Genomic DNA, 24,486 nt, shown 5'->3' on the forward strand with positions numbered 1-24,486 from the left:
GTCTGTTTTTGTTTTTCCCTTTGTAAACTTGTGTGAGGATTCTGGACTTGTTTCTCCATAAACTCTATATCTATATCTCTCTCTCTATATATATGTACACTCACTCCTCCTCTCTCTCTCTCTCTCTCTCTCTCTCTCTCTCTCTCTCTCTCTCTCAGACTGCTTGAGTAGCTTCAAAATGAGTAGCAGCTTCAGAGTGAGCCTGACCAGGTTGAGGGACATAGCCATGGCCTTCTTTGCAGCTGCTCCCACCTTTTGGAGCTCCAGTTGGTTCCTCCTCAGTTCTCCTTCTAGCAGGCAAATATAACTTTATTCAGGCAGGTTTTCTGGTCTGCTGCCTAGTGATTTTGTACTTGACAGATTTTGCTGGACATTTTAAATCATGTAATTTATTATAGGCCCCTTCTGATTCTTCCATTCTGTTTGAGTTTTAAACAGTGTTTTAATTTGACTTTTATTGCTATCCACCTTGAGTACCCTTTTTGGGTAAGAAGGTGGGAATATAGATAAAATAAAGCTGATCAGGGTAGCACACGACAAAATATTTTGCTTATAAATTAATAGGAAATCACAAAGTAAGCACACAACAGCAGCATGGAAAACATTCAGGTCTGCTGGCTCCTGGAAAATGGGCAATGAACAGGACAGGTCTTGGAGAAAGGAAGTGCCAGAGGTGCAGAACCATGGCTGGTCGTCCTCCCACACTGGGCTCCACACCCAATGTCAGGTGGGCAAGGCAGAGTGCCAGGCAGTGGGCTCATGCCCCAGTGGGCTCATGCCCCAGTGGAGGGATTGTGACCCAAAGACTTTGAGGGGATGTGGACCAGGATTGGGCCAGCAGGCAGGGTGGCTTGTTTACGATCAGGAGGGGGACCTAGCAGGCATGTGAGGCCACCTCCAAAGCGGAGAACGTGCTCCAGCAGTGGGCAAGCAGACAGAGTACTTTCCCCTCCTCCTCTTGCCCTGGCAGTGACACTGGGTGCTGGGTTGGGCTGAGGGGGAGGGATGGGCCCAGGACATGGGGTGAGCTGGCCTGCTTCCTGAACAGTGATTCTTGCAGAGAGCTGTGGTGAGCATATAACCAGCCTGTGTTATATGATGGCCCTGGGTGTCCTTTCATGCTCGGAACCCATCCAGCCCAGGCACATCCGAACAGGCATGCCAGAATACCCAAGCCAGAAGAGACCTCCAAGCCCTTCAGCCCCCTCGTCACTGGCCCTTTACAGAAACCCTTGTCTGCACACCGCTGGGCCAGGATGGCCCCTCCGCAAGTGGTGCTTGCAGAACCAGCGCCACTGAGCTAAGCTGTGTGGGAATAGCAACTTGGGCCCTATTCTGATGCCACATTTTCTCTCTTGCTTCATGATTCTAGGGACAGTTAATGCCACAGCATTTGCAATGCCACCCTCACATGGCGTAGGGAAACATAAAAGCCTAGGGAAAGCAAGCATGATTTCTGTTCTAATATCTCTTTGCAATCTCTACTGGTTTTATGACTTCACTTTTATTATGAATATTGTTGCTACTTGGGAGTGCTCCTACCCCGAAAAGGCATCTGAGAAATATTTTAAATAAACAGGGATGAGAAGAGAAATCTGCAAGATTAGAGGGTTGCTTTCTGCCATATTTAATATTAACATTTTCCAAGAATAAATGGGATATGTGAAGCCTTCACTCCAGGTATGCAGAACCTGTTCCAGTCTAAGGGCCCAATTACATTCCCGAGAAGCTCCTGAGGGCCATGTCCCTCCAAACACGCCAGCATGTTGTTGCCAATTTATTTATTTATTTTTCGATTTATATCCTGCCTTTTTCCTACAAAGGGCTCAAGGCAGCTTACATCTCCTCCTCCATCTTATCCCCACAACAACAACCCTGTGAGGTAGGTTGGGCTGAGAGTCTGTGACTGGCCCAAAGCCACCCAGTTGGCTCCAGGGCTGAACAGGGACTAGAACCCAGATCCTCTGAGTCCCAGTCCCAGGCTCTTAACCACTACACCACACTGGCTCTCAATTGCTCTTATGGCTCTTAACTGCTTTTTAGGAAAGGCATTTAAGCCTTTTAGAGAGGGGTGGGAAGAATATTGCACAAAACCAGGAAGCCACCTAATGCTTAGCTGTATGAGGAAATGGAGCAAAACCAAGAGGAGAAGTGTGATCATCTAGAACTCCAGAGGACTGCACCCCAAATTTATGTAAGCCAAAAAGAAGGAAAGCCCACAGAAAAGCTCATTCCCAAAGCCAGCATGGTCCAGGCATAGCAGCACCCAGGTTTGCATCTGAACTCAGCCACCAACCTCTGGGGGCAATAGAGAGGGGAGAGGGGGTGAGATAAGGTGAACCAGAAGCAAGTTAAGTGCATGGAGCCGTTGGGATGGCATCCACCCCAGCAAAGCACCGCAGTTGAAATTGCCGGGGCTCTCCAGCTTCCCTCAAATGGCAAGCTGGACCCAGGAGAGACCCCACGGGTTCTTTAGGGGCACAGACCGCAAAGTGCATGCAAAGTAGCGTTTGCATATTTGTGGCCCTGAGCCTCACATCTTTTTGGCACCAAGCACCACCACTGCAAGCCAGTATTTATATCTTGCTTTTTCCAAGTTGCAGCCCTTCACAAAGCAGCTCACACACGTAGCAAATGTTAGCAACAAACGCCATCTAGAAAGTGGAGCCGTTCAGTACAATCCACAATTCCGTCAAAGCAATCTCAGTGCAGTGCAGGCTTAAAAGCAATTGTTCAGAAGAATACAAACCTGCCAGAACACTTTCGTTAGAAACAGATAAGAAACTGAAACAAAGCCTCAGGACTTCAGACAATATAAAACTTTGCACAACAGTCTGATTAAAAGCAGTGACGCCACTGAATTTTACAAGCGGTTGCCTTGTTGGTCAAAACACATCTGTCCATCATGTTCAGCTTCCTTGCAAGCCTTGATCGATATCTTACCAATTTGGTAGGAAATTAAAACAGGTGGTCAACTTTGGCACAAGTCCACCCCATTGCTCCCAGTCATCCGGCCCCTGAGACCCCACCCCAAATTAACATGAACATCCTCCATAGCATGAGCATTTTCTACTTTTCTTCCATATTCTTTTAGTTGCTAATGTTCAGTTTATATGCTTTTAATAATTGTGGTTTTATTATTGTATGTTTTTAATTTTATACTATGTAAGATATCCTGAGCGCTTATGCGGAAGGACAGGATGCACATGTTTGTGATAAATAAATAGCCCCTTGCTTCGCTGTCTGCACAGCAGCTCTGGCTGCAAGAGGGAAGGCCCATAGACCTTTCATGCCACAGAAGGTGTCCTAGTAAATCTTACGCATTCATCACACTGGCATGGGGCATGGAAATAACCCATCAAAGGGGGGCACCAGAGGTGTCCTGCATCACCAAACTCCAGCTCTGAGGCTGCATCGGGACCTTGTTGCTGTTGTTTAGTCACCAAGTTGTGCCCAACCCTTTGCAACCCCATGGACAACATTCCTCCAGGCTCTCCTCTCCTCCACCTCCCACGGAGTCCTCCCAAGCCCACACCCACCTCCCCAGTGATTCCATCCAGCCACCTCAGCCTCTGCCATCCCCTTCTCCTTTCACCTGCAATCATTCCTAACATCAGGGGCTTCTCCAATGAGTCCTTCCTTCTCATTGGGTGGCCAAAATACTTGAGCTTCAGCTTTAGTACCTGACCTTCTAAAGAGTAGTCAGGATTGATTTCCTTTAGGATTGACTGATTTGATTTCTTTGCAGTCCAAGGGACTCGCAGGAGTCTCCTCCAACAGCACAATTCAAAAGCATCAGTTCTTCAGCACTCACCCTTCCTTGTGGTCCAACTCTCACAGCCATACCTTGTATACTCACAGCCATGAGTATACAAACTCTTGTATCTGCATTGGGACCTTGCATGTGTACAAAATTCCATAAACACATGTGCGCAGACCCCCATTTCTCTTTAGAAGGGAGCCTCAAGGGCCTGTCGCTTAGCCCCCCAACTATGCAGAAAGCCTCTTCCATGATCCCTTAGCGTGCCGAATGTGATCAACCCCTTCCATGTTCCCTACCCTTAGCTGCTCTTGCTCCAGGTGTTGGAAGCCTCTGCAGCTTTTCTCCTGGCTGGCCAGGTGTGCCCAGTGCCTTGCGGTAGTGATGTCTACCACAATGAGCACAGTCTGCTGGTGGAATAAGCAAGGCCACAATCCTAGAGTCATTTCCCCGAGAGTACGTTGTACCGAAAGCAGACTATATCTGAGTACACATTCACAAGATGGTCCCATAAAGATGGGCAAAAATATGGAAGAAGGAAAAAACAAAAGAAGAACAGACCACACAAGGGGCAAACTATGATGGAGAGAGCTTGTGGGTGGGAGAACAAAGGTCCAATGTCATAAGGTAACAATTCCAAAAAATGGGAACTGAAAGAGAAGTGGGTCAAGAAGAGAAATGGATGAAGAAATACATCTGTGGCTCATGCCAGAGTAAAACAGAAACCCAGTTCAATGCTGCCCTACAGAGCAAGCAGGGGAAGAGCAGAGAAGAGAAAAAGGAGACGAACAATGACACTGAAAGAATAAAAGGGAGGTTGGTAGATCTAAAGATGAGCTTGAAACAAATGTTATTGCCTTGAATTGAGTGAGATGAGGGTTCTTCGCCAAAGGAGTAGGCTCAGGCAACCCTCCGCTGGATTTCAAAAGCTGAATTCCATTCTTCTGCAAGAATGATCAGTTCCTTCTGTGGCAACTTGCTGTGTAGGGAGAAAAAATGGGGTCCCAGTCATACAGAGCTTCGGCGCTGCCAACCATCAGCACTCAACTCTGTCAGATGGTCCTCTAGAAAGAAGAAAAGGTTCTTCTCTTCTGGTTTCCCCAAACTTGCCACTTCCCTCCAGGGTGATGGAGATGCCAGGAACTGAATCAAAACAAGACCTCGCTTCTCAAGTCATGGGCCTTTCCCTAAAATAAGTCAGACTGCAGTGCTCATGATTGTGCATTCAGGGGCAATGCAAGCAGGAAAACAAGAAGCTCCTTTCCAAGGACCACGTCTGCTGCACCTATGAGCAGCAGAACCTTTCGTGACCCACCCAGCAGCTGTTGCTTCTTGGCTGTTGCCCCAAGTCTCTCCTTCAACAACATGAACCAGTTTTGTAAGCTCCTCGGGGCAAGGATTTTTATGCATGGCTTATCCATAGGTGTCGCTGAGTAAGAAGCTGCAGCGTAGCAGGGGCTGGGCACAGGCTCTGCCCCCTTCTCCTTCTTTGGAGGCAGAGAGCAGACCTCTGCCTTCACCTGCTCCTGGAATACTCAACTTGGAGAACTTCTCTGCTGCTTCACGATGCCCCAAAGCACCCCGCTTTCACAGCTTAACCCAGCTGCAGAACCAGAAACCCTCGGTGTGGACAAGGCCTACTTAGATATTATTATTTCCTTTGTTTATGATGATGATTGAATTTTATATTTTATAATTTCATTTATTTTTCATATTTATATTATTTTATCATGGTTTTATTTTGTATTTATATTTATTTTCATTAATAATAATTTCATTGTATATTAAATTTTATATATTACTCTTATTTATTATCTTATACTGATTTAGGATTATTTCCTTCATTTGTTTATCATTATTTTATTCTTTTGTGGTTTTTTAAACGTTGTTATGCTTTTTAACCAGCTTTCCAGAGTGCGCTGTCCTCATATTCATAAATACACAAACATGCAAATTACAATTAAATAATTAAACCACACTTGCTACTAGCTGTAGCAAGCAACTTTCATTCAACTGCAAATACAGACTGGAAAAAGTGTTGGTGGGGGGGGTCTCCTGGGACATCATCAAAGTGAAGAGGTCCATCTGTGTTTCCATGCGCAGGGGGTTCCAAAGGTGTGCAGGAAGGTCCAGTCCCCTGGGAGTCTTGGTATGCAGCAGGCTTTGACCCCCAAGTCTTAATATTTCGGGGGGCTCATGCCGCTGCAAGGGGTCTTCTAGGTAACACAGCTGCAAACCAGTCGGCACCTGAAAGGCCCAAGCCAGGCTGGCAGGGTATGCCAAACGGAATAAGGGAGACTCCCACCCATGTGCCAGCCTCCCACTGGGGTTGCCATTCCCAAGATGACTTCCAGGGCAGCCCCACGTGGAGTGCTTGACTGTAATGCAGCCTGTGCAGCCAAGCTGGGCATCTGCGCAGCCAGGTCCGGCGACACCTGCCAAAGCAACCTGAGATTAAAAAGAAAAGCAGTGTAGGGATTATGCCATACGGCAGCAATTAAAATCCATGATGAGTGACCAGGCTGGGGGCAGGTTTGTCTTGATCCAAGAACTTCTCCTGCCCTGGCTCTGCCCCTGACCCAACTTTGACATGGGGGAGACACGGGAAGTGTGGGCAAATCCTGCCCTGTGAGAGATGCCTTCTGGCCTCCAGGGGCTTCCAAACCTTGACATCTCCCATGAGAAAGAGAAAGCTGCAGCAGGAGGAAGCAGGAATGGCATGCGGGAATGTAATGAGTTGGTTTGGTTCCGGGTCTGGAATTGCCACAGAGTTGAAGCAGCTCCTCATTTAACTATAGCCAGACTGAAAGTTGTCTCCAGCATAGAGTAGACCCATTGAAATGAATTGGACAAACACAGTGTCTATCCACTTAAGTCCCACTTGCCTCAGGGAGCCTATTCTATGGAGGGCTAATACTGGGTAATGCCGTTATTTATAATGCAATAAAAAACAATAAAAATAAATAAATAAAATTATTTACTTATATTTCAGTTCAATGAGATTAAAAGGCAGGTAAGAGATCCTCTTAAACTGATCAGCCAGGCTTATTACAGCTGTGACAGCAAATGCCAGTCGCATAAAAATGTTCTAAATAAATAAATAAGTACCCTATTCACAACAAATATTTATTAGATTTGCATTCCACTTAAAAAAAAGCAGCACTTAAAGTGCATTTAAAGTGACATCATTCTCCTCCTGCTGCTCTTAATACCACACTGGCTTAATAACAGCAATTGCGTTTTACACTTGAGAGAATTATGGACTGTGTTGTGGTTCAGAGCATAGTACTGGGAACTCAGGCAATCCAGGTTGAAGTCGGACTCAGCCACGGAGCTGACAGGGTGAATTTGGGTCAGCCATGGCCTCTCTGCCTATCCTATCTCACAGGGTGGCTGTTGAGAGCAGCAAGAGCAGAATGGTGCAAACTGCTTTCATTGCAAAGAAAAATGGAATATAAATCTAATAAATAAATCTATTAATCTGTAAGTCCCAAGTTCTAACGTCTCAGTGAGGTCTTTGGAGCAAAGATCAGATCTCACGCAGTCACCAAGGCCGGTTCTTTACATTCCTCCCGCTGCCTACGAATTGGCTGTCAGGACAGCCAAGAGAAACAGCTTTGCAAGGGAAAACCAGGTGCTCAGGGCTGCACAGAACTGTCTCCCGGATCCCTCCTCAGGTGAGTCTGCCTTCACTTGCAAACTTGCCTTTTGTTTTGCAGCCGCAACAGTGGCAAATTTAGCGGCAATTTCGGTGGAGCTGGGAAGCAACCCCCGGTGAGTTTGGGGGAGAGCTAGTGTGCCCCCGACCCCTAGAAGTTGACCGCCCCTGCTCTTGAAAGGTGATCCCGGCCAGTCCCTCGGGGTATATTTTAATCGGCAGAACTGGTGAACTGATTGTCTTTGTAAAGCTCGTGTGTGCATACGCACACTCACACGTGTTTCTGCCTGTCTAAACCACCTTTGCAGATTTATTCTTGCGGTAGGTAGCCTGGAGCCCTCCCTAGGGAAGAACTAGGAGGCTCTATTCAAAAAAAAATATGGTGCTCATGTTTGTTAAATTTCTCTGTGCCACCGAAAGGTACTGAGAACAAAACCCACCCTGGAAAAGAAAAACTGACCCGTCCACCGTGTGTGTGTATTGGCGCTATGCGTGTTTACGCGCGTGCACGCAGACAAGCAGCGAAAGGAAGATTAACTTTGAGGAAACGGCACAGCCGGCGGCTTTACGAGGTCGCCTCTGCTCGGCCGGGGTGCCACGAGGTCCTCTTGCAACTTTTCCTAGGCGCAGCGGCGGCAGCACGGCGGGCAGCCTCTCTCCCTCCCCAGCTTGCTCGAGCGCGGCTTCTGGATGGAGCCCGTTCACCTGCTGCTTGGCTCGCCCTCGCCGTCCTTACTCCGGAGCGAGCGCTCGGCGGCCGCCTCTCCCCAGCTCTGCGCGCGAGCTCGCGCGGCCTCCTCCTCTCGCCCGCGCCCTCTTTTTGGGTTGCAAACCCGCGCCAGGAGCAGCGGCCGCGCACAGCCTCGCCTGCGCTGGCTTAGATAACATGGATCGCAGCCACGGCTCGGGGAGGCGGCCGGGCTGCGGGAGCCGCGGCGGCGGGAGCAGGAGGGTCCTTGCCCGGCTGGGCTGGGCTGGGTGGGGCCGGGCCGCGCGAGGACGAGGGCGAGGGCGGCCACCCCGCGGCGGAGCGACCCGGGCGCGTGTGCCCTTGGCACGGACGCGCAGTGCCAGCCGAGGCGAGACGTGGCAGCCCGCGCGCTCGCTCGCCTGCCCGCCGGAGCGCCTGCCGGCCGCGAGGGCGAGGGGTTGCCTCGCGTGCTCCCTGCCCCAACTTCCCTCCCTTTTGCACGCTCGCCTCCCCCTCCCCTCCTTCCTGCTCCTCGCCTCTGCCCTCCCTCCCTGCCTGCCTGCGCGCCCGCCTGCGCGCCCGCCTGCCTGCCTGCCTGCTTGCTTGCTGCCTGCCTGCCTGCCTGCCGTGCAAACAGGGACCTGCCCAGCCAGTTGCAGCCCCATGTCAGCGTCGCCGGGCCAGCGTCGCCGGGCCCCAGCAGGTTCCCCCGGCCTGGCGCCGGCAGCTGCACCTTTAAGAGGAGGGAGGGTCCCGTTTTTACCCTGAGAAGAACCAGGAAGGGAGTTCACGGCATCATACGGGGCTTTGCAACTACTGTTACAGTAGGGAGGGAGGGAGAGAGAGAGAGAGAGAGGGAGAGAGGGAGGGAGGGAGGACTTGGTAGATCTGCTCAGGAACGGACTCCAAACTCCAGTCGTCTCCTTCCTCCTCCTGGCCCCCACACCTTCAGGACCAACAAGGTAAGGCTGCGGGATCGGGGTGGGCTCCTTCTCCGTGTTTCGGGATCGGGGTGCTGGCCGTGGGATCTGCCCCCTCCCCTTTTAAGAGAGTATCGAGGGGGGGTAGGTGGGGGGAGCCCTTTGCTACGCTCGCAATGCTGCTTCCTCTTTTCTAAACTGTTTGTGACTTGTATTGTGATTATGATTATGATTGTAATCCGAACTTTTTTGCTTGTTGGGCATCCCCGTTCTGTAACCTGCGCTCGAAACGGCATGCATGTAACAGAGATCGATCGATTCAGAGGAGAGTGCAGTAAAGGGCATGTAGCGGGTGGTCGCGCTTTCCGGGCCAGGGAAAGGGATTTGACGTTAAACTCGGCCGTCTGGAGGTGCGTTTGGGGAGGGGGCTGGGGCAGAGGGTGAAGGTGAAAGGGGTTAGAGGAGCGGGGAGGCAACCCCTCGCTGGGTGTGTATTGGGGATGTCTGTTAGTTGAAGCCATGCAATAAATCCCCTCCACAAAAAAAAAAAAAAAATTAGTATGATAATCCCAGTGGGAGGCTTTTGCAGTGAATTTCTCTTTGCATTTAGGAAGTTCCAGGGCTGCTGCAAGCATTGCAAGGAAGTGGAGGGGAAATCACTTTCCACCCCTTCCTCCAAAACCCCTATTTCTTTGCTGCGTGCATACGTTGTACGAGGGCTTGCTGGGGTGGGTGAGTGGGGGGGGGGCAGGATATGTTTTTTTTTTAAGGGAGGGGGCTTGCAAGTCCAAGGAGCGCCTTAAGGGGAGGAAATGTTGCTTGGCTTCCTGGGAGTTGTAGTCTTCCTCTGCGTTGGGTCTGCAGGTGCAATGGAGTCGGAAACTACGGCTCCCAAGGTGCACCGCGACGAGGCCAGCCCGGTGGTTCCGCGGGAGGCGTGTTGACGGGCGGCCGCGCCGGCCAATGGAGAGGCTGCCTGCGTCTTTTCCCCTCTGGCCCTCGCTTGGGCCAATGGCGGACCCGGGTGGGGGTGGGGAAGGGAAGGCAGCCAAGGGCTCGAGCGGGGCCAGCGGCAGCCCCTCCCCCGGGGAGAGGTGGGGTCCCCGGGCGCGGCGACCAGGAAAGGCCGGGGATGCGAGGCCTAGTGCGAGGCTCGGGCGGGACTAAACCTGGCTTTACCTCTCTTCCCAGCCTCCCCGCTGGGTGCTGTGCAGGGCAAGGAAGGCGAGCTGGAGACATCGGGGTCCTTTTCGCGGTCCCTGGGGGAAATCGACTTGTGTTGCGGGGGCGGGAAGCTGTGTGTGTCCGTAGAGGGGGAGGCTTCTGATGTTTGAGGGGGCAGATCTTGGCCAGGGAGGTCAGGTACTGGAGTTTGAAGGGCTTGGTTTGCGGGTGGGTGGGAGAGAATTTGGGTGGGTCGAGTCCGTGCAAGGCTGACTTGGGGGCGGGAAGGAATGTGCGTGGGCAGGACTGAGTTAGGTTTGCATTTGAGTAGGTGGGGGAGGATTTGGGTGGGTGGGGCTGAACTCAGATCTGAATTAGGGGGTGGGAGAGAAGGAGGGGGAGCCTGAGGCGGTGAAGTGGAGGGAGCAAAATATTTGACAGCCCGGCCTGGCAGCGCAGGGTCTGAGAGGCGGCTGCTGCAGCTCCAGCTCTCCCAAGCGTGCTGAGGGGGCCTTGAGCTTCCTTGTCCTGGTGTCACCCCCTTGTACACCAGGAGAGCCTCCGGATGAAGAAGTGCGTTTTCTGCAGCAGTGAGAGAACAGTGTATTGTGGGCGCTGGATATTTGTCAGTGCTACTTTTGTTAGCAGGTGCTGTCCTTGGTAATGTATTTGAACTTTAAGAAGTTGCTTTCTGCAGATAGGGTGCATCCAAAACAGGCACACAAATGGGAAAATCAGCCTAGTGAGATTAAGCCTGCTTAATGCTGACAGCTGATGTTTGTTTGTTTTTTAAATTAAGGAAAGCTGGCTTTTTTTCTTCTTCCTCTTAAGACCAAAACTAGCTTTACACTACCTAGCTAGGTGGGGTTAGTACTGAGGGCTAGTAACTCTGGATGACCCATTTATGCATCTGTAGATGCAGCTATGTAACAGGTAACAAATGCAGGCTGTGAACCTGGAAGTCCCCGCATTAAAAACGTGTGTATTTTCGGTTCCTTCCTCCAGGTGGGTTTGCGATGGTTATTATCTCCCCTCCTGCTTACATGTTAGCTCCTTTCAGTGGGCTAGACTGAGGAAGAGACAAATCCTGGTCCAGGATCACTCTGGAACTCCTTTTCATCTAGGTTTCTGCAATGAATTTGCAAGGTGGCTTTAGACGAGCTATGGGAAGGGAGAGCTTCAACCACAGTGATAGCATAATACCTTTATTCCAGAATCTGCTTTAGAAAAATAAAAATTGAACCAGCTTTTGGATTCTAAGTCTCTATAAGGCTAAATGTTGAACAAGAAAAAGGTGGAGGGATACAGGGGAAAAAAAGGGAAGTAAAGAAGTTTGCAGTCTGTGATTATTGGTAAGCCTTTAAAAATCATAACCATTTCTGAACATCCGAAGAAAAGTTGGATTTTTCCCCATTCCACTCATCTGTTAGATCTGGAAATGGTGGATGTCCGTTTGTGGATATACAGTGTAGTGGTTGAAAGGCTGACCTGTTAACCAAGAAGCTCCCAGTTTGGATATTGCCTCCTTTGGTCTCTGCTTCACCCTCTTCAAAAGAGTGACAGCGATACTGCTCTAGCTTGCAGGGTGGTTGTCAGGGTTGCCGGGAGCATGCCTGCAAAACTCTTTACATGTAATGCCAAGAGGCTTAGCCTAGGTAGTTCCGTGCCAGAAAATTCCTCGTTCAGATCTTGCCTACTGTATCAAACTTGTTAGGTCATCCTTGTGCAAACTTTCCTTGTCCTACCTGTATGCAGTATGAAGAAAATGGTTGTGCTTACCTTACAGGATAGTTGGGAGAATGCATGAGGAAATAAGCCACCTGAAGGGTTTTTAACACTCTTAAAAAGGTCTGTACATATGGCACATTATTGGGGTGGTGGGGTTAAGGTGGGGAGAATGGTGGAAGCAGTCGGAGTGGCACATGAAGGGGTCACAAGGAACATAACTGGCTGTCCCCTATGGATCTGATAACATCTAGATCACTAACAAGTAGAGGTTCTGTGGAATTTCTGGGATCTAGAGACTTCCTGGACATGAAGAAGTTCCTCTGCCAATTTGTGATGGCCTTCCCTTAGGAATAAGAAAGATTCTAGTCCTCGTGATTCTCAGTAAAAGGCTGATGGAGCTAGGAGCCTAGGAAGCTGCCTTAGGATAAGTGGTCCAAACAGGACAAGTGCAACTGGCAGCTTGCAGTATATTCTGCAGCGTGTCTAAAGCTGGGTGGGAAATGTGTGGGCTGCAGCTCCAACCAACCCTGGCCAGGACAGCCATTGCTGAAGGGAGCACTGATCTAACAACATTTGGGAGGGTATGCAGTGAATGGAAGACACGATTACCTTGACAGCCAATGAAGCTGGGGCCAGTGTAAGAGATGGTCCTGGTGGGCTGGGGATGGCATAAGTAATTATTCTAGACAGCACGGGAATTCTGTCAGAAGAATGGGTGGTTCTTTCAGTACTAGAAACACCATCCTGTAGTTTAAGTTGGTGAATGGACTGGTGTCTTATTTTCTGTCCTGGACCTTGCTTTGAGTACAGCCCTCCATTTTTGCTTTCCCAGCATCATTTGAGGAAGCTGGAAAAGTGCTGCCACTGGAATGAGGACCAGGGTCTGTGTTGCCCTTTGTTATGGCAGTGTAAAAATGCCCCGCTTATGGGAGCTCTTCCCTGGGCATAGAGCTGGTGGCCCACTGGATTGGCAGGAGGGAAGGAATCTGCCAGTGGACAGATGGACAGCCTTAAACCATAGTTGCAGAATCTTTTCCTGTTCAAGGGCTGGCAGAGTAGCTCTTGGGGCATGTTCTAGTGATGGCGCTTACAACAAATGGGGCAGGGCCAATGAATCAAAAATGCCTGCTTATTTATAATACTAATAATAATTCAACTTACGCTCTGCTATACTAGTCCGAAGACCCTCTAAACAGATATTATCTAAAATAACAATAATAAAAACAACATACAATAAAGCAGAGAGTGGTCAGATAATAATAAGTTAAAATATATTAAAGCTAAAAACAGTATGAATAACATCCAAATATAAAATCAGTTGTTAAAATGTCTGGAGAAGAGGACTGCTTTTGCCTGGTGCTGAAAAGACTAAAGATGGCGCCAGGCGAACTACTTTCAGAAGGCCATTCCACAAATGCGGGGCAGCCACTGAGAAGCCCCCTCTTCTGTTTGCCATCCTCTTTACCTGCTTAAAGGATGGCTCTCTCAGTAGGGACTGTGTAGATACATATGGGAACAGGTGCTTCTTCAGGTATCCTGCTCCCAAGCTTTTTAGTACTTTTTTGAGTGTGGAGTAACAGGGACAGGAACCCACCTAAAAGTCAGGAAACAGGCAACCGGCAGGGAAGGGAGTGGTGCCTGAATCCATTCCTGAAACTTGGGCAGTTGGCAAAGCTCAGGTGGGACTAGGGTGAGGAAATCTGGATTCTAGTCTGCAGTTGGCCATGAAGTTCCTTGGGCAGCTTAGGCCAGCCCTTGACTCTCACCTCACCTACCCTGCAGGGTTGCTGTGAGGAGGGCTGTTTTTGCTCCCCTGGGTTCCTTGCAAAAGGCAGCATATTAAATTCTGTAGCAGATCAACTCCTAGCCTGCATGACTAGTGGTCAGAAGGATGAGTGTCATAGTCCTGAGGGCCATGGGGGAAGTGAGATGCGCAGACAGGATGGGGCCCTACATCTCTAAAGACGGGGGCTATTTGGGAAGGGGTGGGTGTCTGGCGGTGTTGGATTGGGCGGGAACGTGCTTGGTCTTGCCCGCCTCCCAGTGCCAGTGAGGGAGGAGGAGCTGGGCGGGGTCCTGTCTCATGAAGTCCCGGAGAGCTGGAGGTTGGGAAAGGGTGCACGTCGGCCCACAGGGTGGCCTGAGCAGCCCGGTAGCTCCGACAGGGAGCATGGGGAGTGGAGAGCATGCAGATTTGTGCTGGCTCGCTCTCCCCCTCCCTGTGTTCCTTTGGCACGGAGGCTCAGAGTGGAGGAGGCTGTTGCTCAAAGACGGATTGTTGCTGATCCCCCGATCTCCACCCTTCCATATCCTCCATACCCGTGTCTCTCTGCCTGCACTGAATCCAAGCGGTTGCATTGTGCTGCACTGTGGGGCCCTCTGAACCCCAATGCTCTGGGGAGCACGTAGGAGCAGGGAATTCTCCCGGCTGGGCTGGGCTGGGCCGGGCCAGGTGCTGTGCTTTGCTTAATGCATGAGAGCCCAGGAAGCCTGAGATCATGGGGCCAGGTTGCAGCTGCCATCACTACCCCCCCACCACCACCACCACTTGGAGCTGAGCACCTGGAGTCTGCCTGCTGAGTCTGCCTGGAGAGACTTGGGCTCATGAGCTGATCTGTGTGCCGCACATTCTTCCAGCAAGACAGCCATGCCCTATGCTTTCTCTCTCCATTGGTTGGGCCAGCATATGAGCAGTGCCAAAGTCCCACGTGGAGCAGGACAGTGGCCCTGGGTTCCCTCCTCTCGTCTCCACCAGGACTGAGGTAGAAAAAGCCCACCTGAAGACCCAGAGAGCTGCTTCCACCCCTGCTGATCAGTGTGGACACAGTCCTGAGCCCAGTCCTGAGCTGTGCTGCTTGAGTTCCTGGAGGATCTTTCCTATTAGCCGATGCTGAGCCTGTGCACAAGGTCAGACTTCCTCAACCCTGGATGTTTGAAACTACAACTCCTGGTCCATTGGCCATGGTATCTGGGGCTGATGGGAAATGAACTCACAAACATCTGGAAGGCTGCAGGCCAGGGAAGGCTGTGCTGAGCCAAGCGAGGCGGAGCAGCGAATTCTAAACTGGCGTACATTTTAGGAAAGGGGCTGAGCTGTCCAGTTGTTGAGAGTCACAGAAGCAAACGCAGGATCATGGAGGCAAGGGCATCTCTTACTGCCTAGTTTTTATTGCCTTCAGTCGGGCAGTGCTCTGCCCTATATGACATGCAGCAGAATGCTTGTGGCCTACTTGAGGGCTTACTGGGAGCAGCTGGTCAGCCGTTCAGGGGCAGCAAGCTGGACAAGAGGGGGCCTTCATCTGATCTGGCAGGTCCATCTGATGTTCTGGCAACCCCCACCCCCCATAGGGAATTCAGAGTTGCAAAACATCCAGCATTCAGTTCTTCACAGTTTGGTGTATGGTTCCTTTCCCCAGCACAGCAGTGTTTCTTGAGCCCACATGGCCATCTCTTTTTCTCTTTCCAAGTTGCTAAAGACAGAAAAAGACAATCCGAGCTATGCAAAAACTTGATTTGCCCCAGTTGGGCAGCCTAAGTAAACCTGCATGCTTACTTGTGCACATACGTCCCAGAATGTGGTGCTAACGGCAGAACCCTGGAAAGAACCGAAGGAGAAGTTCTGCAGAAATCCTCCGCTATGCGCCAGAAGGACGCTTTTAGGACTTTAGGAGGAGACTAGAGCAGGAGTCCTCAAGCTACGACCCGGGGTCTGCATCTGGCACACCATGCCCATTTATCCAGCCCGCCATGCCCATTTGGACCTGCCACGGGCGCACCCACCCGCACACACTGCCCCATGCCTGCCCCCGCCCCCTCACCGGCCCTTGCGCACTGCCGGCACCACCTTTTCGGCCCGCATCCAGCACCGGCAGCTTTCAACTGGTCCCCTGGTGGAAAAGTTTGAGGAACCCTGGACTAGAGAGTCTCTTCAGAAGAACTGCAGTGCATGGGGGCAGATGCGGAAGAGAGGAGCAGCGGGTGGGCGGCTGATGTCCAGATGGACTGATTGGTGGTGGTTTTGCAGAGGCTGCTGTTGGAACCACCAAACCCAAGGAAGGCAAGATGATCCCGGCGAGTTCCATCGCCTTGCCCCAAAATCTTGGTCTATTTGGGTTTTCTCTCTGGGGCAGCCTTTCCCCACACTGGAGCGCTCCAGATGTTTCGTACTTCAGTTTCTGCCAGCCAAGCCAACATGACTAATAGAAGTGCTTGAAGTTGCAGGTTTAGAGGGCAGCGAGTTGTGGGAAGGCTGCCCTAGGGAAGCTGCAGAATCTCAGAATGAAAATTTTAAAAGTGCAAGCATTTGATCATATGACGGTTAGTGGGTCATAGCCTACTCTAAGTTTCTGATTTACTTCCTCCTGAAATATTGTCAAGTGTGGGGAGGAACTGGCCCTTGTAGAAGATGCAGCACTTGGCTTAAGTATAGTAGTATTTTGACCTGCAATTGGGTTTTTTCTGGAAAGGGCTTAAAGATAAAGCCGAGGCCTCAATAGGAAGGAGTAGTCCTGTTTTAATAATTGCTTTGGCTGCCGTTCAAGCCTGTTCTGGGAAAAGCAGGAGTGAAGGGACACCGCCCAAGTGAACTCGCAGTGGTGGGCTCCACACATGTGTGTTTTCTGCCTCTCAGCTGAGTGTTGCTTTTAGAGACATGGCTGTTTTGTTGTGCCGGAATGGAAGGTGTTGTTCTGTCAATGTAGGGGGCCAGGAAAAGACCCGGCCCTAGCTTCCTAGTGTGCTTATCCTCAAAAAGCGTCATCTGAGGATGGCTTTCACAAGTCAAGAGTTTGTGCAGTCATATCTACACGATGGTGTATGTCCATCGTGTCGTGGAGTTCTTCAGGTGCCTTACCTGAGCACACTGTGACCTTGTATCGCATCAGATTTCCATGGTCCTTTCTGTTTGTTTTAAAGAACAGTGCTGACTTGCAGAGGAGTTTACAGATTAAAAGCCCTCTTGAAAATAGCAGTGTGAAGATGCCTTTAATGCCAAAGGCTTTCTCTCAGCATATTTTGTGGGCCATCCTAGAGTATAGGACCATGTCACTTCTGGAAGATGTTGCACTAATGGAACCCTAAGTGAGAATCAGAAAGTTTGCAATCCAGCATTGGTTACCAGCTTGTGGCATGTCCTGACCATATAAATTTATACCTTAAAAGTTCTGGCACCAGAATCTGAGAGGGAAGCACATGCTGTCCTAGTGCCTAAAATCCATTCAGGTGCCTAAATATTTCACTTATTGGCTTCGGTGTGGCAGAAGCAGTTTGAGAACCTATTGCCCAGTAAATGATCTTCTGGAGTTCCTTGAAATATGGCTGTAGAGTTGAGCAGGCCTGCAGTTCATTGACCCCTTAACTTAATTTCAGCAGTGAGATAACGTGTGCAGTAAAGACTAATCCTTTTACACTAGGGTGGGTTTTTGTCTCAGATTTTGCAATGAAAGCCACTCATATGGTAGCACAAGCTTTGTGTTACCCACCAAACCCATAATCATAATTCAGTGCTTTAAAAGAAGCCAGGATTCATAACCCACCAACAAACCATGGTTTAAAGCTGGTTAAAATGCTGGTTTGTTTAGTGTAATTAAGCAGTCTGGGTTTGGCCATTAGTCAAACCTCTTTCATCCTAGTTTGTTCACCTATACTCATGAAGGGAGGTGCTGGATAGCAGCACACAACTCTTGTTTCAGGAAGCCAGGATTCCTGGTTGAACCTTTTGAGATCAGAAGTTGTCTCATGGCTGAATTTAGGTCTGTTGAACAGCTGAGGGACTGACTGTACCTGTAAACATCATCATTTGAAGCACCAATAAGCTACTCTCTAATTGAAGAGCTTTCAGAGGAGCTTTCAGATCAATAAAAACAAGATAACCAAGTAGAGAAAGTCAACACAAAGATATGGAGAAGGCAAAGGAAAGTCTAGCTCACGTGCTTCGTGTTATACAGAATGTATGCTCCCACTCTGACAGCCCATGCAGCTGAGTTTGCTGTCTTGCCACATAGCTGGATCAGGAGCGTTTTGAAGGGGAGGAGGCAAAAGTTAAGTGCCTCTGATTGAGTGGCCCTCTTTTCAGTCTTCCGCCTTTGCAGGCTGAGGGAGTACCTGCCAGGTAAAAGTTTTTTGTTTCTTTTAAGACTGCAAATCAAAAGGTTTTATGGAAGAATTTAACATACCTCTAGTGGATAATTGGAAGCTTGGAGAGACCCTTGTCTGTTCACTGCTGCAACAAGCGTAAACGCTCTTGCTCTGGTCCCTTTTGGCACCGATTTGCTCATGTGGAGCAGAACTACTTTCAGCTGAAGGAGCAAACTCCTTCTCCTTTGGAAAAATTCTTAGGGGGGCATGTTCCAGTGGTGGGGGGATGAGGCCCAAAGTAACAAAGAGACCAACATAGGTTGGCTTAAAGCTTCAGCAGCTAAGCCTTAGGGGAGATGATTCAAGCATTTAGAGTGGAAGAGGGTGGGGGGAACTACATAAGAGCCCTACGCATCAGGCACCAAGGTGCTGCACCCTGTACTGTGGCAAGGACAGGGTTAGCCGGTGGTCCAAACACAGTGCTCCACCCGCAAGCCAGGACCTCCAGTCAGGAGGAAGTGAAGCCCAGGCAGCACCAAAATTCTACTCATAGCACTGGGCTGTTAGATCCATTAGCATTTTGTGGGGGTGTTGTCATTCTCCAGTTGTCACAGTATTTCCTCTTTCCAGTTCTCAGCTTTTAACCAACCTGTCACTGAGTGAGCGAGCCCGTTGCCCATAATGTGTATCCATCAGAGGGTCTCTCTCCCACTTCTGCCATTAACCAGATTGGTTCCATTTTCCACATCCAATTTTCTCTTAGCCTCTCCCAGCCCTCTCTCTTCCCTAGCAGAATATCATGAATGGGTTTACCACTGGAGAATAATGCATCATTCTCCTAGTAAACGTTGTGGGTAAACTTGCAACATTGCTTGGAAATGTTCAGACAGATCAGCAGATTCCAAATTACGTGCAATAACTTAAATGAGCCATTTGTGAAATCCATGACCTGTCCCCAGTTTCCTTGAATTCCAGACCTTTGCCTTGTTTTCCAGTGCCCCCCTTACACCTCTGCCATGGGTATAGGATAAGCCCGGGGAGACCCAGCTGCTGGGCAGTCTGTATGCAGAATATTTATTAAAGGTACTTACATGCTGCATTTCTGCCTACCAAAAGTGTATGCAGAGATGCAACAACAAAAGTACCATGTGGTCTTGAGGTTTTGTAGCCCCCTCAGATTTGGGGAGACAATGATACAAATGGGGGTCTTGCAATATCAGCAGGACCCAAAACGTTCCCCACCCCACGTTTCCTTTTGGCATTCTCGTTCACCTGGATAGATAAGGAGATGCTTGGAGGAAAAGGGAGAAGAAACGCCAGATTCTCCTGGGCTGGGTTTGGGACTTTTGTGTGTGCACAGGACTGGCAGGCTCTTCAGTTCCCATGCGATGTTTCCTCCATGTGGTGGCCATCTCCTCTCGCTTCCCGCACAGCACGCCAGAAAGTTGGTGCGGGGCGTGGTAGGATGGGAGCCAGGCTGCTAGCAGGGTTGCCGTTCACAGTGGTAGCACAACCATCCCTGTCTTGGCCCTTCGAAAGGAGATGTTAGCTCTGCTGCCCACGGTGAGCCCTGCCTGTGAGAAAGGCAATTCCACCTGGCCCACAAATAGGGCAGAAGGTCTGCTTGAGCAGGGGGCAGATGTAAGGGACATCCTAACGGGGCGAGTGGCTGGACAGCAGAACAGCCGGCCTTGGCGGGCATGTTCCAGCACCGGGGGCCTTCCGATGGTGAAGCTTTGGCGGCAGGGTCCTCACTGAGCAGGTGCTGGGACCCAGTGGCCTCCAGGGTTGCTCACGCCTCTTTACGTGATCCTTGCATGTTCTGATTGGCCCATTGGCTGCTTGCCGTAGACTGGGGTGGGCAAGTAAATGGAGGTGGGGGCTGTGAGCCTCACCCACCCAGCCCTACACTGCCCCAGTGACCTTGGGGGGGGGGGCACTCCCTGATGAAGATTGGGTTCATGGTTTTGTCTGAATTCAGCCATGCTAGCAAGCCCTGGGCTATAAACCTCAACAGCCCATGAAGAGAAGGTATGGCCTGTTTTTGAGGTGTGAATGCTGGGTTGTTTGCCATGGTTTCTTATCTCAGGTTCAGAGAACACAACAACCCACATTTCAACAATATTCCACAGGTTGACAAGGCACACTCAGTCCATACTCAGTCCCAGAACGTGGGTGGTTATTGAACTGCAGGCTCTTGTTGAGACATGCAATGTAATGTCAGAATCTTACTGCTCTAACACAGAATCCTAGAACAGTAGAGCTGGAAGGGGCCAAGAAGGCCATCTGGTCAGACCCCCTGCAGAGTGGGCTCCCAGTTCAACCATCCCTCCCAGAGGGCTGTCCAGCAGCATCTTGAATGCCTGCAGTGTGGGAGAGCCCACCCCCTCCCTCGGTCATGGGTTCCATTGTTGCAACTGCTCTGACAGTGAGGAAGTTTTTCCTGTTACCTAGCTGGAATCTGGTTTCCCGTAATTTAAGTACTTTATTCCATGTCCTGCAATCTGGGATAACCGAGAAGAGCTCTTGTCCTTCCTCTTTGTGATAGCCTTTCAAGTGCTTGTAGAGTGTTATCATATCCTCTAGGCTGAACATGCCCCGCTCGCTCAATCTCTGCTCTCGGGGCTTTATTTCCACTCCCCAAATTATCCTTATCACCCTCTTCTGAACCCTTTCTAGTTTCTCTGCCTCTTTCTTATGTGCTGCCCAGAACGGGACACAGGACTTCAGGCAGAGCCTAACCAGTGCTGAGTAAAGGGGAACTAGCACTTCACTGGATCTGGAAGCAATACTTCTATTAATGCAACCTAAAATAGCATTTGTCCTTTTTGCAGCTCCATCACATTGTTGGCTTGTGATCTAAAACAACTCCAAGATCCTTCTTTTTTGCAGTATTGTTGAACTGAGTATTCTCCATCTTGTATCAATGCATTTGAGTTCTTTTTCCTAGGTGGGGGACTTGGCATTTTTCCCTATTGAATTTCATTCTGTTAGTCTCAACCCAGAGCTGTCCGTGGAGTCCCAGGTGGCAGCAGTCGCGAGGAGCGCTTTTCTTCAGCTTCGGCTGATCCACCACCTGCATCCTTACCTGGATGAGCATTGCCTTGCAATGGTGACCCATGCTCTGGTAACTTCCTGGTTGGATTATTGTAACACGCTCTGTGTGGGGCTGCCCTTTGAGATGGTCCAGATGCTTCAGTTGGCTCAGAATAGAGCTGCCAGGATGTTAATGGGGACTGGCCGGTATTCACATACAATACTGGTCCTCTGTTGGTTACACTGACTGCCAGTTGAAGTCCAGGCCCAATTTAAGGTGCTGGTGATGACCCTATAAAGCCCTAAACGGCTTGGGGCTGGGATACCTGAAGGGGCGCCTTCTTCCCTAGGTGCCCTCCCACCCCTTGAGACCTGAGGCAGAGGCCCTTCTCCAGGAGCCCTTCTTGAAGGAGGTTAGGAGGGTGAATACCCAGAGAACGGCCTTCTTGGTGGTGGTCTCCTGATTGTGGAATTCACTCCCCAGAGAGGTTTGCCTGGCACCAACATTACATTCTTTCTGGAGTGAGGCAAACCCCTTTTTATTTTCCTGTTTTTTTAAATGTTTGATTGATTTTAACTGGGGTTTTAGTATGCTGTGGAGTTTGTTTTATTCTGCTCATTTTTCTGTAAGCCACCCAAAGACACTTGAAGTGGCCGGGTTAGAAAAGTGTTTAATAAATAAATCTTTAATTCTCAGCCTCACCTTCTAGCCTGTCAAGATCACCCTGGATCCTTTCTCTGTCTTCCTGGGTTTGACTCTTCCACCCAGTTTTGTCATCTGCAAATTATCTTTCCCTGTACTTCCTCCTCCTCCTCATTAATTAAAATGTTGAAGAACCCTGCTGCACCCCACTTGTTCCCTCACCCCAATCTGAGAAGGTGCTGTTAATGAGCTCTCTATGAGTCCAATTCAGTAGTCAGCTGAGGATCGACCTGACCATTGTTCCATCCAGCCCACTTTTTGCTAATTTGGGGCACTTTGTCAGAAGTGGGTGAAGTCTAGATAGATAATGTACACGTCAGTTGTACAGCCTTTGAAGAGAACCTCCAGTTTGTTGGGAGTTATTTGCCATTTTTCCCTAATCTCATTTGGGTTCCGATGACATAGAACTCAGCAGATCCATCTGGGGGAACACGTTGCTGCCTCCACTGAAGACGCACCACCCTCCCCGTTCCTTGGAATCAAGTTGCATTGCTCTCTGCCCCATTTCTCTGCCTATAGAAACAAGTACAGGAGAAGCTGGTGCACCACCTCTCTGGAGAACCCAGGGCTGAAGTGCCATATCTTGACTTGACCTTCATCTGGGTGGGGTCCTTGGAAGAAATGGCCAGGCCTTGACTCCTGAGTTTTCAGTGGTGTGAGTTGGCTTGCATGTGTAGGAGGCAGAACGCACTGAGTGAGTTCAGAGCTATCAAACCAATCAGGGCGAATGGCAGAAGAGCATTTCTCTAGATGATTGGAAGGCTCATGATTAAGAAAATTAGAGGAACAGGGACAGCAAGAGCAAAGTTAGGCGGAGTTTGGGCAGGGGGCGATCAGTACATCAATTCATTGAGATTTTCAGCTGATCTGTATCTCCCAAGATTGAACAGTTTACAGCTAGACATCTGTACTGTTCTGAGCTTGTGATGCACTCTGTGGAATGCCACAGCTTTCTTTTAATATGTGCATGTCTGGAAATGCCTGGAGAAGACGGTGTATTCTTCTAAAATGCACCTGAATGCATGTTAGTCCAGAGTGCAGAACCTCCGACTCAGCCGGAGGGCCAAATTCCATTCCAGAGCAGCTCTCTGAGCCTACATCCCAATGGTGGGTGGGGCTGAGTCCAGAAGGGGTGGGGCCAAAGAGAAGAGGTGACCCCGGAGCTCCAGCCTCTTTTAGCTCCATGCTCTTAGTCACACCGGCAGCCTTAGTCAAAGCATTTCAACCTTTCAGAATGAGAGGGGGTGGGAAAATGTAGAGAAGCAGGAATTGGCTGACGGCAAGTAGGAGTGACCCTGCAGGAAGGCCGTAACCCTCCCCCCGGCCTGAGGTTCTGCACCCCTGATCTCGTCACTGGGGCCAGGCGTATGCCGCGTCCCTTTCGAACAGGGCACACGAGCGTGCCTCTGCAGGTCTGCATGGCAGGGGATGGGGAGAAGCGTAAAATGTGGGAGGACGCCTGCCTCAGTGGTGGAAAAACGAGAACAGGGACAAGATGGAACTTGACGGCTCAGCCCAACCTTAACTGTATCTTTCGTCTCGGCGTGTCGCTGGGATCAGGCATGAGAAGCTGGCCCTGGAAGTGCCTGTTCGCATGGCTGCCGGGGCAGACCTTGGTGGCGGGCAGTTCCATCCTTCAGGGCTTCCCTCACTCGCCTGCCCCTGCTCAGAAGGGCACGTGCAGGAACTGCAGCACAGCACCCCAGTTCCTGGTCCTGGTCTGCACCAGACCGAAAGCATCTGTGCAGGAGCTGCACCTGGCCTTCCCCCACCTGATGCCCTGCTGAGCACATCATCCCCCTTGCGGGGAGACCTTGGAGTTGTGATCTTCACACAGCGCACAACCTGGCTTCTAAAGGAGGTATCCCACATTTGCCTGGGTATGTTCCCCCCTCAGTGCACGCCAAGTTCGCCCTCCTTTATGTCTCTGCCATATACACACTCTTTCTCCCTCGTGCATGGGACCCTGGCAGGTGTGCATGGCCCAAGGGAGTCTAAGCCAGGAGTCCACTTCTGCCCAGAGCTGCCCTGTGAGTGGGTCATGTGGCTGAGTGGGGACATGGACTTGGGTCTTCCAAGCCCAGGCCCGGTGCACCAATCACAATGCTGTGCTGGTGTTTTTTAGCAGGCAGGTGCAAAGAATCTGGGGTTGCCCAACCGGAGCCATCTGTTGATCCAGAGCAGCACTGTGAAGCACCTGTGTTGCTTGCAGGGCTCCCGGAATGGCCGGCCAGCGAGCCGGCATCTCCCTGAAGCCGCACCGAGTGAGACAGTGCTGAACTGATGTGTGTGGCCAGTGAAACAGGCCTTTGATGGCATGAGCCAGATAACCATGTTTGCTTTTCCAGAAAAGAAAGGCAAACTGCTCCCTTGTATGACCCTTTTCCTGCTGGGGGACATGTTTGATGTTGCATCCCCTCGGAGCCACACGTCTGCCAGGGTCGTTCCTCAGGGAGGCCGGCCGCTTGGTCCGTGTGCTCTCGTTCTCCCTCTTGCTCCCGCACAAGGGAGGAAGGGCAGCAGGGAACACCGTGTTTGTCTGCCTGCTGCCTGCAAGCCTCTCTCCCTCCCCAGGGCAGCTTCCTTGGCTGGCAGGGGCCCACATTGAGTTCGTTGTGGGTTTGTTCCAAATCCTGCTTGCCACACGTGGTCCCTCTGATTACTGACTCCAGGGGGCCATGGAGGGAAGGCCAGTCCTTTGACTCCCTTGAGAGCCGCGTGCTGGGGGGAGGGACAAAGTAGAGCAGGAGT

General features: G+C 50.5%; 1 protein-coding gene across 2 annotated transcripts in view; it reads left to right on the forward strand.

Moving 5' to 3' along the window:
- The first annotated feature begins 8,979 nt into the window (after positions 1-8,979).
- The window catches only part of ZBTB7A (zinc finger and BTB domain containing 7A), a 47,670-nt gene continuing 32,163 nt past the window's right edge, over positions 8,980-24,486 (forward strand). For both annotated transcript variants that reach the window (XM_044419024.1, XM_044419026.1), the window contains exon 1: positions 8,980-9,071. The gene's annotated coding sequence lies outside the window, so the exon portion shown is untranslated. The remainder of the gene's footprint in view (positions 9,072-24,486) is intronic.

The sequence above is a fragment of the Varanus komodoensis genome, unplaced genomic scaffold (assembly GCF_004798865.1).
Source record: "Varanus komodoensis strain SLA01 unplaced genomic scaffold, ASM479886v1 scaffold99, whole genome shotgun sequence".
Lineage (NCBI taxonomy): Eukaryota > Metazoa > Chordata > Lepidosauria > Squamata > Varanidae > Varanus > Varanus komodoensis.